Source organism: Haemaphysalis longicornis, unplaced genomic scaffold, assembly GCF_048455015.1.
Source record: "Haemaphysalis longicornis isolate Haplotype H1 unplaced genomic scaffold, Haemaphysalis longicornis Haplotype H1 scaffold_5, whole genome shotgun sequence".
NCBI classification, from domain to species: Eukaryota; Metazoa; Arthropoda; class Arachnida; order Ixodida; family Ixodidae; genus Haemaphysalis; species Haemaphysalis longicornis.
Genome location: NW_027526385.1, coordinates 193,239,450 through 193,257,126, shown reverse-complemented (window position 1 = coordinate 193,257,126; position 17,677 = coordinate 193,239,450).

Here is a 17,677-nt window from a genome sequence, read left to right as displayed (position 1 = left end):
AATCCATGTCAGCGGAATCGATGCAGTTCCCGAGAAGCCAAGTTTATGTTACTTGTCTCGATACGGCGAAGTCGCGCGGCAACTTCTCATCCGGAATGGCAACGAAGCTAAAATTACCGCGTTGACGCATCACAAGCCAGCGTGCCTTTTCAAGACTCAAGCAGCTCTCTCAAAGCATCAACCGGTAAAGAGGACTGTAGCAACGACTCCGATGCACATGAAGCGACAGTGGCCGTTGTCGTCAAATCTGAGCCTGAAGCGCAAGGTATGTCTGCGGAGAAGGGCGCATATCCAGATGTCGTGCTTGACCTCGCTGGACACACCAACAGTGAACTCAACTCGTCAGCTAGGGACAGTGGAGCCAGTACTGGAACCATCGCTGCTAATTGCGCGAGCCTAAGGTCGGTGTGGCTTCCATCTCACTTGAAAGTAGGCGCATCGAAGGAATCCTCAGTTCACCGAAGTTGGGATAATCAAATTGGAAAGACCTCTTGAAAAAGACGTTGATTTTATCGCAAGATTTGCCTCTACGCCGTTTCTGCACCGATACATGACTGTTGAATAAACAATTCTCGTTGCTTATGGCGTTCATGCCAAACGTCGGGGAAATTGCCCCGATCATGATACCTTCCAGACTCGGAACAAGGAGCAGGGCAAGGGTAACCAAATGAAGCCTTCCCCTGCTTTTTGGCATACTTAGAAACCCTCCGCGAAAACACTAAGTGAGGCTACCATTCGGCCCGATCAAGTGGAACAATACCATACAGGAAACCCCACCTCTGGTAGGAGTGCATACGCAAAGACGGGTGCAGCGACCGGGTGCAACAACCTTCCGCTGAAAGGGAGGTTGTTGGAACCTAAAGAAGTGAGGGAAGGTAATAGTAAAAGAGGGCGATGAGCAACTATAGCGGTGATTGGACGTATTGTGTGTGTGATCAAATGTAAATGCATTTTTTTTTTCGTTTATCGAAGTGTTGTAGTTGCGAAACCCATCTAAGGGGCCTTCTACAGAATATAAACCGCTTCCTATTTTGTCAATTTTCAAAATGGTGATGGGGGAAAAAGTTTGTTTCGGAACGCCGCCACTAAAAGAAAGAACCGTGTTGAGGAAGAAGGGCATCTGCGATCTTCGGCGGTGCGGAGGAGTGCGTTAGGTGGTTAAATACTGCATCACGTAGAAAATTTTGTAAGGGTAAATTTTTATTGCTATGAAGCATAAATAACTTGGTATTATTTGAAAATGAGAAAAATGAGCACTTGCGGTCAACGTTCTTCTATTTTCAGGATATTTTATACACGATGAACCTGCAGGATACATAGAAATTCTTTTATTCACAAGAAATGTACAATTTTTTTAGTAAGATGATATTTCATTGATAATTTATCGAAGCGTTCAGACCCCTTTGCTTTGATGGCCATTGAGTGGAGCAATTATCCTTAACATATTGGTAGCTGCGACCAAATCCACGTCAACCGTGCCGGTGACGCCGTCATTTTATTTTTACAAGGGACGATGTCGACTTCCTACACTTCGCATGGTACATTTGGGTGATGAAGAAGGTCTTTGTGCGGTTCATTATTCACGTTCCTCACATTTTCTTATGACCGAGTGATATAGTTTTATCTCTGCAATAGCAATCCTTATTTTTTCCTAAGGTGTGTTTTTGGCGCTTCATGAGCGAGTAACATGCTAGAATAAATGAACCGATGATTGATCTGAGCCGGTTACTTTTTTGTTGAGGCATAAAGTCTAAGAATCAAATCTTTTTTTGCATATATAGGGTGCTCCTAATCAATTTGCGCCTCCGCGGCTTTTTCTGCTTACCTTCAATTTTTACATTTTTAAAATTTTTAAAGCAATGCAATACCCTAAACCTTCAAGCAGTTCAAGACATTCGGGAGAACCCCTTAACCCATTTTGCATTATAAGCCGCGTAAAGGGAACATAAAAGCTATAGTATTTTAGGTCGGCTAGCTAAGGGAGCTAGCATGTAATGCTTTCCATGGACCGTTATTTCTTTCACGTTTCCGTGATTAAGCTAAATTATGAAACCTGTTAGCGTACGATGGCATTTATACACCAATATGCAAATACTTTTCTTCCGAAGTCATCCACGTTCATGTTCTCTAATACGAGCTTGCCTCATTTGGCCGCTGAAACCGCCGCACAGCTGTTGCTGATTTCCCAACTTTTTCTCCTATGTAGGAAACGCTGGAGTTACTAATCAGTCCATTTTTAAATATTACTAGGACTACCACAAAATAAGTTTTGGCAACCGTTGAGCTTCTTATAGCGAAATATTTGGTATTGTTTGTCGAAGTGATTATTGGCTCGCCTAACTAGCGTGTTTTTTTTGCCTTCAGGCTGCAGAATCCGTGAAGTGTGGGTGAGATGCGCAAGCAGCAGCTGCACCGAGAGGATATGCGGGCAACCTTTTGCACCTACGACTGCGCTAGAAAGTGTGTCTGCAAGCCTCAATTCTGCAGAAAGAAGGCGGGATTTTGCGTTAGGGACAGATACTCCCCACCTGCAAACGTCGAGTGCTATTTTGCTGGTTTCCACAATGCTGAATAATAAACGCTTCATCTGCGCCCGGTGGTCTCAGAACAGGCGTATTTCTGCGCGAACTGCGAAACAAAATTCGCACCTCATGTGACAAATTCTGATTTCACTGTTTATGAATTTTCGTGCCTCCCGATTGAAAGTAGTTAATGCTTTCGAAAATCACCCTTTTATACTTTCTGCTTAACTTCATAAAAAAAGCTTATTTTGCGTGATGCTCGCTACACATGAAGAATTAAGGTTGTTGGAAGAAAGAGCTGATGGATTTTTGGTCCATGTTACACGAAGAGAATAGTGTGGAGTGCGAGCTGCCAGAACAAGCGAATAACGGAATCGAAGAGTGAGGGAGTGGAATATTGCTACGACATTGTGAAGTCATACATTATGGTTGTACGCCGAAATAATTGCAGTAGCCACCTGAATTAGTTTCACTAATAAATCAGCGTAGAAATAGCAAACGATAGCAAAGCATTAAGAAGAGCTTCATTAGGTACTAAAATCTGTTAACAATAAGCGAGTGATATTTGGCCTTGAAATTTAGCAAGCGCGATAGGTTGTGCTGGAAGGCAGCAGAAATGGCGATGGCTGAACAACACGCGTTTTGTGTGCATTTTTTTCTTGAAAATTAAACAAAAAAACCCAACCTTCCAGCAGGTTCATATTTATAAAAGTCGTTTGTAAGCGTCGGAAAAGACACGAAAACTTTGAATATTTATGTAGGCGTGGGAAATATAACCGCATCAACAAATCAACAAAAATAAAAACATCGCACATTTATTTCTTGGATTCGATCGTAACACTGCAAAATAGAAGACATCGCTGCGCCAAAATCTCCGACTGTCGCTGCAGCTGTGGCGGACACAGCGTGAGCAACTGCGTGGTTTTACCGTGAACAGCGTGGAATATATATCCAGCCCTACGTGTCGCACAAAGATAAATTTGACTTGGGTGTTTCATGTATTGATGCCTATTTTCTTTCGTCTCATTTTCAAGCACTTGTTTAAAACCAAGGCTGCTCCAATTTCTGCTACCAGGTTCCCGTGAGAGTGTTTGACGTTTATTTTCACGGCATATAGTTTGATCCAGCAATGTCGACTGGTAAATATTGTGATCAATTTATTCTTGTATAACCAAAATGCAACGATTTACTAGACACGTCTGTGGTATTTAATGAACGCTCGGGGGCCTCATTATTTAGAATTTCCGAGATAGAATTTCAACGTAGTCTTAGGACGGCATTTGCTAAAAATATTATTTCAGATAACATTCTCGGCCGGGCAATGCGTACGAAACGATGTATTTATAAAAAAAGTGACAGCTTACTAGACCTGTGGCACGGTATGGAAGCGTTAGTCTAATCAAGCATTTTGCTACCAACTGACGACTAATTATATTTGTTCCTACATTTTCACTCTTTGGAACTGTGCAAGCGTTTTAATGCTGATTGAAATGTCACCTAGTGCCCAAGAGTAAACGAGAAAGAATATCTTCAGTTTCGCCAGCCGTATTTTGGGACGGGGAGTTGCATCTCGCCAATGGAATACATGGCCGACTTGACTGCTAGCCACAATGATATTAACCTGACTAATCTGCCTGTCTGCATTCTGCTGCTATTCGCAAGCGTTCCGCTCTTAATCACACACAGAATAGGTGGAACCGTTTTGGTTACAAAAAATCAGTTGGAATGTTCCCCGAAAGGCACACTATATCCTTCTTGATTTCTTGTTTTGAGCCCAAGTATCGTCGATTAGAGCCTTTTTTGGTTCATTCCCTCGGGACCTGGTTGTGGTTACGATGCATGATTCGTCAGTACGACCTATAGCCGTAATTTGAACTTCTATCTTACCATTAGGAATACTCGACAATTGGAGATGAGAAAACTTTAAATAATGCCTAGCAGGCCCCTGGTCTTGCGCTGAGTGTTAAGATATGTATCGGGGATGCGGGCAGGATACCCAGCGGCTATACAATCTTCAGCGTTGAGCTCAGCCAATAATTACCACCCTGGTCTGAGTTGTCAATTTAGATGACGAACTGATTCTTGTAGAAAACATTTTTAAGTTAGTGGCCGGTAACAGGCCCCTCTAAAGAAATTCAAAATGGAGCTTAGCTACAGTTATTTCTACAAAGATATTAAAGTTACTCTTGTCTGCGACTTTTGCAATAGTGGGTCTTGAGCAAAATAAATCTGAGGAGTCACCGGCTATGAGGCGTTTTCCTGAAAGCAGATAAAAGAAACGCCAGAAGAGGCGATGCCACCACACCCGGTGGTGACTAATATGTGTTGAGCGACGAATTTGTGGGAACACACGTGAAAGCGCAGAAGCTTTGAAAATTGGTGAAGGCAGTAGGCATGTCAGTTGCCTCACTCTTAGGTGCTCCCATTGTAAGCATAGCTTCCGTCGATTTAATCGAAGGGGACCACGTAAGCCAGCACGGCGTATCACAGGCCATATGGAATCGCTGAAGAGCAGCCACAATCGCCGTTGTGCAGATGTCGGGAACGGAGCACAGCTCCGGAAAACGCCGAGTTCGTTGCTTCTATTTTCACCAAACTCTCTCGACTCACATTTCATCGACAAGTCTTGTAATTTATACACGAAGTAAACGATTCACCTGTGGAATGGTGTGTTTTCGAGAGACGGCAAAGATTGCAATAGAAAAAAGTACCACCGCGGGGACAGGCCAGCAGCACAAGGAGCGACAGAATTTGAAAGATAGTAATTGTACTGAAAAGTCGCAAATAGGAAACCTTGAGCGATATTGGTGCTAGGGATAGCTGCAGTCAACATCCGCAGGACTCTCAGTTGAATCGGCTCCAAAAGTAGTGAAAGTTATCAGAGAGTTTTAGCAGTCCGTCCGTTCCGTTGGTTACGTTGTTACCGGGTTGATCGGGAACCGTCTTCGCTTGCGCGTGCGGAAGGGTGAGGATGAAAGGCGAGGAGGCGCGGACATGGCGAAGGCAGGCACGCTAAACTAATCCCCCTAAAATTTTCACAGCCAATTACCTTTAGCTTAACCGGAGAACAATAATAATGGTTGAAGGACAAAGGAAAGGATGCAAATTTTTAGCAGGCACCACGCCTGCACCGTAGGGTGCGTTCTACGATGTGTTTGTCGTACACGATCGCCAGCAACGACTGTAACTGAACCCATTTTACCAAAGTGCCGACATTGTCCTTTTTGCGCTCTAGAATAATTTTGACCACCTGGGGATCTTTAGCATGCGCGAAAATCTCAATAAACGGGCGTTTTTATTTTTGGCTTCCGGTCAAATAGCGGCCGTCACTCCAAAGAATTGAATACCTGTCGTGGGGATGAGCAGTGCAAAGCATTACCCAGTGAGCCACCGCGCCGTGTTTTCCACTGAAACAGATGCTGGCACCAATAAAGGGTCACCTAAAAAAAATTGGCTCCAATCCCCGCTGTTTGGACAGCAAAATTCGCACACGCGGCTCTACAAAGAGTGAAACCGGATATTCTGCCAGCCGTTACTGGGATTCGCGGTGGCGGCACCCCGAACGCCGCAGCAGCGTCGGCCACAGGAGGGATAGAGCGGCGGACGCCGCGGCTGTAGCCCGCCCGTGCGGAGGTACAAAGGAAACGGCTAGGAGTGTCTTTCTAAGGGCGAGACAGCGGAACCTAGCCATCTTGATGTGATAGCTCGGGGCTACACCACCGCTCCACACAAGCGCAGACACCAAAACACTTAGGCTTGTGAGCTTAGTGATTCCCATTTATACCGATTGAAACTAGTTTAGTAAGTTTGAGAATTGAGAAAAAGCTGAGGGAACGTTTATAATCGTTATTTATCAGAAGCAGTTACTCCTTTTACCTTTTGTTATACCTGTTAAAACACAACCGAATTGGTATTTAGCATTGTAGAAAACGGTTTCCCATTCGGGGTAAGCCGTGCGTAAAAGGTAGCGTTTTATTGGCGGCCAGATGTCTGCATGTGGTCCCTACATTTTGTTTTCCCACCCTTCAAACCAATCCGTAACGTATTTTCGCCGTACGACCACTTATTTCCGTCAGATGGGCGCTACCCAGGAGGTGTTGTTGAATACGTTGATCAAGCCGTGCGAAGGAAGCGCGCAGTGGACGCGAAGTTGTACCAAAACAGGCCCAAAACAACCGTCGATGAAGCCGACGACAAAACCGTTCCGCCGACGCGGCTGCTTATGCAAGCAGGCACGTGCGCGCGAGGAACGCAGGGTAAATTCCTCATGCCATCTACAGTAAGCTCCGTGAGTAAACCCCTCCTCTCTCTCGCCACCCCCACCACCTCCACCGCGTTTGTAGTTTATTGTCCCACACGCAGCGGAAAAATCCTTGGCTGGTAGAGGTAGAAAGCGTTTCTTTAAAATCCTAGGTGCTAGTCATTTCCTCTTGTCAGGCATTCTGCGCCACCGAATCACACATCGTTAATGCCGCAACTTCCTTACAATACGCATATTAACCGAGAAGAAACGCGTTCGCGTAGTACAACTTCAAATCGAAACGTAGATATCATCTGCGGCGTTTTTTCACCCAACATTAACAGTGAGTGCGTTCACCACAGACCTCTTGAACGCGACCATGGACACTGAAGGCCAATCATTGAGTTGTAAATTATATACAAAGGTGAATAGCAGCGTCATTTCAAGAAGGCACGTCGCAAAGCAAGTGGTACTACGAGAACAGGCTTGTCGGGCTGAGCTGCTTTTGGCCACAGATTAACTGTCCAAGCAAGAGTGGGAGTTGGGTTTTAAGCCAATGTTGGGGTGGTACTAGAAATATTTTGCATCGTAGAGGACTTCCTTCTACGATGCTCCAAGGACTTTCAGTGGTTCAGGGACCGAACACCTTGAGTTTCTTTGCTTTGTAGAGCCCATTGATGTCTACTAACTTTACACCCTCGAATAACGTTTTTCGGGGGTCTACTCAGAACTGAGAGAGCTCTAGGACAACGAGAATAAAGAAAACAAACGGCAAATCCGGCTGTAAGCGTCCTCGTACCCGCTAGAAGAGTTACTGTGGCCCTGGAGGTTAGGACTCGGGCAAAACGTTAACGTTTGGTGCAGCAAGTGGTCAAAGCAAAGGTGACGAGGCATACCAAACGTCCTATCTCGTTTACGTTTCTTTAAAAGAACGTCCCAATTTTTCTCGAAACATCATCACTCAAACAAGCGGTCTTTCGTTGGAACTCTGCATGCCGATGTTCAATGATGTGACTCCGAAGCTTCACGACGCCAAGTTCTTTTCCACGCTTTTTGCAGTTTCGGTGTTTGGCAAACTTTCCACATTGAAAACTCTTCATTTCCACTATCGGTTTATTCGCCTGCCATTTGGATTACTTCCTTTCTTCTGGTGCTGTTCCGTCCCAGAACTTTTCCAAGAAACAGTGCTCCGTCTTTTGGAAGGCTTTCACTATGGTGTGGTTGTGATAGATGGCGTACAAGTGTGGGCCACAGCAACAGACGAATAGGACTCCAAGTTTCAACTTCTGTTCTCGCGTTGTCAACACCGGAGGCTTCGGCTGAACCCCCAAGAAGGGTGCGTTCTAGCGGCCGGAGCTGCCGTATATTGGACGCATCCTCTTCACAGGACACCCAGAGAGCCTACGCCTGGACTCCAATAGGATACAAGACATTGTAGGAATGTCTTATTGTAAGAACAAAATAGAAATAAAAGTATGCCTTGGAACAATAAATTTCTTGCAGCGGTTTATTGCCGATATGTCGATGGTAACAGCGCAGCTTCGAAAACACTTAAGTAAGCATGGGATTCAGCTATAGAGCAACGTGCAAGTCTAGAAGCATTACGTTATTCCTTAGGCTGTTTTCAACCTTAGGAAAACTTTTACTGCCTAGATTTATGCATGGCAATTAGGAGTATGCGTAGATTTGAAGCAGGACGGGACACTGTAGGTTTTTCGTTCCAGTCTGGTCCCGCCAAGATACGTAACAAAATTGTGAACAAAGCTAGAGGGAGGTGCTGGCGATAGTGCATGGTTACACAAAATTGCATGGCGACGTTTTTGGTCAGGCAGAACGGAGTGTGGAGACCAGTCACGTGCCTTTAGTATTCATTATTGATAAAAAACAAGCCATTGCATTATTGCTCTTCTCGGCTGCAGCAGATGAAGCCGACTTCTCAGAGTATCGAATTGAAACTGGTGGACAAACATGGCAACGACAATTTTTTACCTGATGTGTTCTTTCGTTTTCTGAGCAAAGTGAGTATGCTAAAGAAAACAATGCAATTTCAGGTCAATTTGGTAGAATTTTTTACGGCCTGGGAACCTTCTTCAAAGATGTATTCTCGCAGTAACAAAGACAATCCCGGTCTCTTCACACTTAGGGAATATGCGGTGATGAGTTGGCGTGACTACACACCTGATGTGCCAGAAATCATTCACCTCTACTAGTCTTATTAGAAGGTCTTAAAACACAAAAGACGGCCTTACATTTGTATTGCTCAGCAGCAAGGTAATATTACCACACGTTATAAATGCCTAATATTTGACATGCCGGAGAATACGGTGAAGGCGCGGGTGCGAGGCTTTATTTTTGGGCCCAGCGTGTTAAGCAACATAAACATTAAAGCCACATAAAAGCAACATTTTTTCCGACACTGCGAAAGATGTAGGCTTTGCCGCGGCAGTCGCAACTGAATGCACGTGCCTGCGCTCATCCTTACCGCCCAAGAGATTACCCCAATCAACTACTCTCCACTCAACCGGTGAACGAGCGGCCCTATCGGAAATGACCTGCGCCTGCTCCTAAAGATCGATAAACCCGTTGTGCACCCTATTTCCAGCAGCGTCACACCATCGACAGCTATTAAACCTGGGCGGCCCGACTTTACCGCCACTTGGCAGCGGCAGTCGCAACTAAATGATGTGCATGACCGTATCCTTTCTGCCAAAATGGTTGGAATTTTATTTTGAAAGCACTAGTTTTTAAAAATTGTCCGCGACTGCTGCTGCTGCCACTGTTGCATTCTTTTAAATTTGTGCAAGGGTACCTTGTAACGCCGAGCTAGCAAAGAGAATTGAAGATCTTGAAAAGCATTTTAACGACAGAGTAACCGAAGTGGTTGACAATATTTTAGTAAATCTGAATTAGAAACTTGGAGAAAACTCTTGCGTGACAATGACGCCAGCTGATAATGAACTTGAACTCCGACCTCACCCTCATGTCCCTAAATAAAACGATAGAAGCAATGACAACAGAACGGAAACAGGTGAAAGCAGCAAATAAAACCTTGGTCACACGTAACCAGAAGCTGGAGTGAAATGTTGCTGACATGGAGCTGTAATTAAGAAAGCACAACCTTGAAGCTAAAGCATTTCAGCAACTAAAGGTAAATATTGTGAGAACATTGTGCAAGCTATTTGAAAAAATATTGAATGCCCTGTGTCAGAGTCCGATTTGGATCTTGTACACCACGTACCATTCAAATGCAACACAAAAAGTTTGATTGCTCGTTTCCTTTCGCGCACAAAAAGAACGAGTTTGTGATAAAGGCACGAAAGGCCCACCTAGAAGCAAAGGACATTTGGGTTCCATAGCATGGAAACAACGCAAGTTTACGCTAATGATCACTTGACTCTGAGCAACAAATAACTGTTTGCAAAAGCATTAGAAATCAAAAATGAAAAAGAATAGAACTTTTTGCGGACACCGAACTGCCAGATTATGACCAGAAAATCTGAGGATAGCCAGGCAATCCATATCAAGGACGAGTATGACCTGGCTATCTTTCGTTAAGTGGTCTTAAGCTGTTTTCACAACTGTAATAATGGCGTACATCAAAAGTAAAGACGTAGAATAATTCACTAATTCTTATCATTCTTTTATTCACTTCAACTCCCGCAGCCTTAGAAAGCACTATGATGAATTTCAAACTTTTGTATTGCGAGCAGCACACCCATTTTCGATCATCTGCGTCTCCGAAACCTGGCTGAGCGATGCTGATAAGAATTCATACTGTCTTCCCTCATATAATTTAGAGTACTCCCATCGTTTTACCTTGAGTCATGGGGGCGAAGCCATATTCCTATTATCATGTATCATGGTTGACCTGATCTACGCCTGAGCGTAGTTGCACGTGAATCAATGTGAAATGAAGTGACTAACCCTGATTTTCCTATTGACAGTAAAAATGTTACCATCACTACCAAATATTGCTCAACTAGTTACGCGATTCCTAACTTTTGCACGGAATTTCAGAATTTATTGCGTTCCCTGTGTCTTGAAAAGAAAACTGTTATTATAGTTGGTGACATCAACATTAATCTTTTAGCTCACGGAACATCCCAGCATACCAATTACAGCCATTGCTTTCATGGCTATGGTTTCGAATCTTTGCTTATGCTACCTACCCGGTGCCGTACCACTGATTCAGGCACTTTTATTGATTAGGCTTTAACGAATGTTTTCTGACGTAGGCGAAAAGCAGAAACGTCCGTGTGTACGTGATTTCGGCGCACGTTAAAGATCCCACCCGTCGCGGTGGCTCAGTGGCTAAGGCGTTGTGCTGCTGAGCACGAGGTCGCAGGTTCGATTCCCGGCCGCGGCGGCCGCTTTTCTGATGGAGGCGAAAAGCAAAAACGCCCGTGTGGGCGAGATTTCGGCGCATGTGAAAGATCCCCAGGTGGTCAAATTTAATCGGGAGCCCTCCACTACGGCGCGCCTCATCGCCTGCGTTGCGTCGGCGCGTTAAACCGCCACAATCAATCAATGAACGTTAAAGATCCCGAGGTGGTCGAAATTAATCCGGAGCCCTCCACTACGGTGTGCCTCATCGCCTGCGTCGCGTGGGTGCGTTAAACACTACCATCAATCAATGTAACGAATGCGCTCCTTCCACCGGATGCCTTTATCATTCAGGTTCGCTTCACCGACCACTTCCTAAATGCTCTCGGTTTTCCGTGCCACAATCCTAAACGTGTTTCGCATTATAAAATCTGCTTTTAACAAAGTGAAATTTATCAATTTAGCTGGAAATTCAGATTGGGCCACAGTTACACCTCTAAAAGATGCCCGGTCATCTTACACTGAATTCGCATCAAACATAAATCACTGTATACTATCTTGCACATCTGTCATGTCCTGCCAAGAAAAAGCAATCGTCTCCGCCAAAGCAATGGTTAACAGTTGGTTTGCTGGAAAGTCTACGAAAAAAGGGTAACTTTTGTCGGGAAAGCAGCTATTTAACAGCCAACTAAAGCAACGGTAGAAGAAATATTGTACTGTGCTTAGGTCAATACTAAAAAGGCGAAAAGGTATTATTACGAAAACCAAACCTTTGTGTCAGGGAGCAGTATTAGAAAGAAATGGCGCGTGTTGAACGAGTTCATGCACAACAACCCGAGCAGAAACCTGATAGCGGAAATTAATCATGAAGGTAACACCCTCACCCAGCCTGATGAAATAGCAAATCTATTCAGCATCTTTATTCTGCCCCAGTAAGCTCAGCCGACCCGCCTACTTTAGATTATCCGCGACATGTGCCACAATCTTTCTTCTTACCTACAAGACCCAGTGAAGTAGACAATTTTTAATCTTAGATATACCAGTGCGGGCCCTGTTATTATGCATGCAAGCTACAATAAAGCCATCGGCGACATCATTTCCGGTATTTTTGCGGATTTTGTTAGCCCTTTATTTGAGACAGGCATTTTCCCAAACGAACTAAAAAAGCAAGTTTTCTCCCTGTGCTTAAAAAGGTGACTGTACCATGATTTCAAACTGCCCACTCATCTCAATTCCTACATTTTTTAGTAAAGTTGTGGAAACGTTATTCCATTAGCCACTGTCTAATTGGCTCAAACAAAAGAATATAGTAAACTAAAAGGCAATTCGGTTTTCGTCATGACTTATCAACCAACCTGGCTTTAACAGCCTAAGAGAAAAACTAAAAAAGAAATCGACCATGGGAGAATAGTGGGATCTGTCTTCATTGACTTTACCAAAGCCTTGGCACGATTGCCCCCAAGGCACCTTTTCGTAAGCTCTCTTCATATGGAATACCCCCCCCCCCAAAAAAAAAAAAAAAATCTTTCAAAGCCAACCCCAAAGCCCTCCAGGCGCCCCGCATGGGCACACCCAGCAACGCCATAATCGTCTTCGACGGCTACAAGGTACCTCCATACATTTATTACCGTGGTGCCGAATACAGGTGCTACATTCATCGTCAGAAGATGGAGGCATGCCTCGCCTGTGTTGACAAGGGACACCACGCCGACGTTTGCCCACGTCCCAACCCCACGCGCTGCAGGAGGTGTGGGGACCATGTCGTCGACTCCTCCCACACGTGTGAACCAAAATGCGCCCTGTGCGGCGGCGCACATTCTCTGGGAGATCGTTCGTGCAATCAACGCTTCAAGGCGACACCTCCCCGTGGAAAGACCACCAGCCTCCACAAACAATGGCGAGAAGATAGCGCTGCACTGTCATCACCGCCAGAACTCACTATCAAGTCTCCACCTACTTCCCATGAACAGCACCTAACTGCCTCCCAAGAGCGACGTGCCTCTTCAGCATCTGCAGCAGCCACACCACGAGACACCACCCAAGAGAAGAAAAAGGCATCGTCCCGACCTTCCAAGTGGGAAACTGGGCAGCAGTGGCGGCCTCCAACTCATCTTCCCCATCGAATGAATTAGTTGAGTTAAAGCAGTTACTTAATCAGGTTCTCGAAGAAAATGAGAAACTCAGAGCCAAGATCAAACAGCTCAAAACATCTCCCCCACCATCCAGCGAATCCGATGACTCAGCAGTCATGGACAGTGATAACCCTGCCTTCTTTTCACTCAACCCCTCCTAACCCTCCCCAAATTGGTTCTTCTACACCCTACATCACCAAGCAAGATTTATAGAATTCTATTCAAAAAATTACAGAAACTATCACCTCCAAGCTCGCTACACAATATGAACCGTTCTTCAACCTTGTGACGAAACTGACCTCCCAGTAACTGCATTGGAAGAGCGGTTATTGACAGTTGAGCCACGCCCTAGCACCGAAAAATCTTCCAAGCCTTACGACAGGCCGTCCACCTCCCAAATAACTGATCATGGCAACTGCTAGTTATACAATTTGGCAGTGGAATTGTCGTGGGTACCGACGTAAGCGCGGCAACTGCAACAAACCATTGATAATCGAATTCTAGGTCCACCCCCAGATGTATTGGGCCTTCAGGAGACAGGTGTCGTGGCCAAACTATCGGGATATAAATCCTTCCGCGACTCACATCCCATTCCCACAGAAACAACTATTTTGGTTCATCGCAATATCCCTGCTGTACAACACACTCTCGAAAGCGAGATAGACCACGTTTTTGTGGAAATCATACCCCCCAGAAAAGACGCCCTCAGTCTCTTTATTCTCAACGTTTACAGAAGCCCTCGCTTTCATAGGCATCGTTTTCATTCTCTCTTCAAAAAGGCTGCTCTTGTTTCACGGAAAAACCCAATCGTCATAACAGGTGACTTTAATGCACACCATCCTGCGTAGGGCTACAGAAAGAGCACTATCAAAGACCGATCATTATGGGAAGCAGCACAACAGGAACAACTTACCCTCCTCACAGATCCCGCATACCCAACCAGGCTGGGCAACAGTGTAAGCGTAGACACTACCCCCGACCTAACCTTCAGCAGATATGTCAACCCCCAAGCCCAGTGGGTAAACACGCAACAGTATCTAGGCAGTGACCACAAAATACTGCACATCAAAGTACCCCTTAAGCACATGTCCCGGCAGGTGAAATCTGCCACCATCATTGATTGGGACGCCTTTAGACATGCCGAACAATCTCCTCGTCTCACTAAGGACACTCTTTCCGAGTGGGAGGACGGTCTGCTCAATCGCGTTAAATCGACAACACGTGAATTAGAAGTCGATGCGGACCTTCCCCAGCCAGATTCACGCCTCGCTCATATGTGGCAAGCTAAAACTAGCATGCAAAAACGCCTCTCCCAACAGAAACACAACCGGAACCTCCGAAGAAGGATCGCTCGACTCAATGAAGAAATACAAAATTACTCTTTTAAACTTGTGGCTCAAAACTGGGAGGCCACAAGCGAGTTTATTGACGCCGATTTCAATTCGAAACAAACTTGGAACATCCTCCGCCATCTAATTGATCCCAGTACCACTAAAACAGCTCAATCCCAATCCATACAATACCTAATTCACAATTTTGAAGGATCAGAGCAGGACCTTCTCAACTACATCACTAAGAAATATGTCCAACAGAGTCCACCCTTTCAACACCCCTCATACAGAGGCAACTCGAACGACGAATTGGATGCCCCCATAACTGAGGCCGAGGTAAATGCGGCCATACAGCGGCTGAACTCCAGATCGGCCCCCCGACCACATCTGATAACAAATAAAATGTTGCGTAACCTAGACGATTTATCACCGGAGGATGTCACACGACTCTTCAACGAATGCTGGGAGTCTGGTTCTATCCCGGAACGGTGGCGTACTGCCAAAACGATTCTAATTCCTAAACCCGGCAAACCCTTCGCCCCATATCATTGACATCGTGTTTGGGTAAACTCTTCGAACATGTTTTCCTTTCCAGATTAACTAGTTTTGCCGAACGGACACATGTCTTTCCGCCCTCCATGTCTGGCTTTCGCCCTAACTTGTCCACCCAGGATGTTATGCTACAACTCCAGCACCATATTATTGACCCGGCTTTTGCCCCTGTGCGGACAACCAAGGCTATCCTCGGCTTGGACCTTACACGGGCATTCGACACCATCTCCTATTCGGCGATTCTCGCGGGTATAATGAACTCACATTTGCGAGAGCGGACTTACAACTATATTTGTTCTTTTCTATCGGACAGAACGCTCACTCTGCACCTGGGTCCCATTAAAACGTCCTCAATCAGTTTGGGAAGCACTGGCACTCCCCAGGGCTCGGTCCTGTCACCCTTTCTTTTCAATATCGCTATGAAAGACCTTCCTCCTTTACTATCGACCCTACCGGACCTCCACCATTCCCTTTATGCAGATGACATCACTCTTTGGATCTCCAAGGGTTCGGACGGACACATTCAGAACACCCTTCAAACAGCTACCCAAATGATCGAAACATACACATCTAGCCGCGGCCTCTCCTGTTCTCCACAAAAGTCCGAGTTTTTATCTTTCGGCCCAACTCACATGAGCCCCCCAACATCTAGATTACCACCCAATCTGGCAACATCATACCTACCGTCGACACCATCAGGGTCCTTGGTTTGCGCCTCCATAGCAAGGGACACAACCTAGACACTATCCGAGAACTTGAACGTGGGGTATACCAAACTACGAGACTAATATCTCGAATAGCTTCAAAGCATAAGGGTGTTATGGAGGGCAACCTCATTCGACTCATACAAGCGTTTGTCCTGTCCCGAATAGCGTACTCGACCCCCTTCCTAACCATGAAGCGAAGTGAACGAATAAAAATTGACGGCTTGATACGCAAATGTTTTAGGGTAGCCCTCGGACTCCCTCCAAAAACCTCCAACGACCGCCTCTTTGCACTGGGTGTCCACAACTCCCTTGACGAGATTGTTGAGGCGCAACGCACCGCCCAATTAGAAAGACTCACTAAGAGTCACACCGGTCGGCACTTGCTAGCTTCCTTAGGCCTTTCACCACCCACCTACAACCATCAGCAATTGGTAGACATTCCCCCTTCCATCCGCCAGAGGCTCCGAATCAAACCTCTTCCGCGAAATATGCATCCCGTACACAATGAGGATCGCAGACTGGCTCGCGCGAGAGCCCTTGAAAAAGCGAATCCTCCAGGCTCCCCCACGCTATACACAGATTCAGCAACCTATCCTACCAGAGCGGCTGCTGTAGCCACAGTGGTTGACTCGAAACAAGTCCAGCTCGCTTCCGCCTCCTTATCTACGACATCCCCCACAGCGGGAGAAGAGATCGCCATCGCGTTGGCTATGACCCACAGTCCCCACCTTCAAACAACTATAATCAGTGACTCTAAATCAGCCATTCTAAATTTCCTTTACGCAAGAGTTTCCCCAGCAACTTTATCAGTCCTGCTGAAGGCACAGAACATTCGATCGCGTTCTTTCACTCTCGTCTGGGCTCCCGCCCATACCGCGCTACCTGGAAACTCAGCGGCCCACGAAGCTGCTCGAGCTTTGGTCTACCGAGGGCTCGATGGCGCCGCCAATGATAGTGAGATATTCACTCTACGGGACAGGCTGCACACATACGGGGACATCCTCGCCCATTACCGCTTGGAGCGTGCCATTTTTCCTCCTCCTCACCCATCCCTATCCCGATCCTTGGCGGTCATATATCGGCAGCTCCAGACCCGCTCCTTCCCCACCCCTGCCATCATGTCAGCGATCTTTCCCGACACCTACATAGACGAATGTCCATATTGTTCGGTCCATCACGCATCGTTATCCCATATCATATGGGCGTGTGATAGCATCCCACTATCTAGGCACCGATCCCATCCCATTCTCAATACTATCACCAGCGAGGCGCGCTGGGAGGCCGCCCTGCGTGACCCAAACCCCCAAATTCAAGAAGACCTGGCCCGCTTGGCCGAAGGCACCAGACCCCTGCCGAAAAGGGGCCCTTCTGCCCGACGGACGACGGAGAAGACGTCGCCGGCCTAGTCACCCCAGCTGTGGCCAAATAAAGTTCAGTCTGTCTGTCGGTCTGTCTGTCAAAGCTATCTACTTAACCGCGAACACATTATTTCTTTAATTGGTGTACTGTGACAGACCACAGTTATTAACATTGAGGTTCCTCAGGGTTTCATTCTTGGGCCGATTTTATTCTAGTTAACATTAACGATTTACTACCCAGTCTCAGACCGGAAATGGGATGCCTGCTTATGCTGATTACACACAACCTTTTACGTGCCATACAAGTATTGACACCATAACCAAGAAATTAAACTCTGGCCTCCGAAACCTTAACTTGTCTTGTCCAAAGAATTATTTTAAAATTATTACCGGCGAAAGCTCACTTTATAATACTCGGCTGTCGAGTCGAGAACACTGAAAGTATTACTGTTACGGTCAACTCGCACTCCATAATAAGTACTGCTCAGAGCTCCTTCCTTGGTGTTCCACTA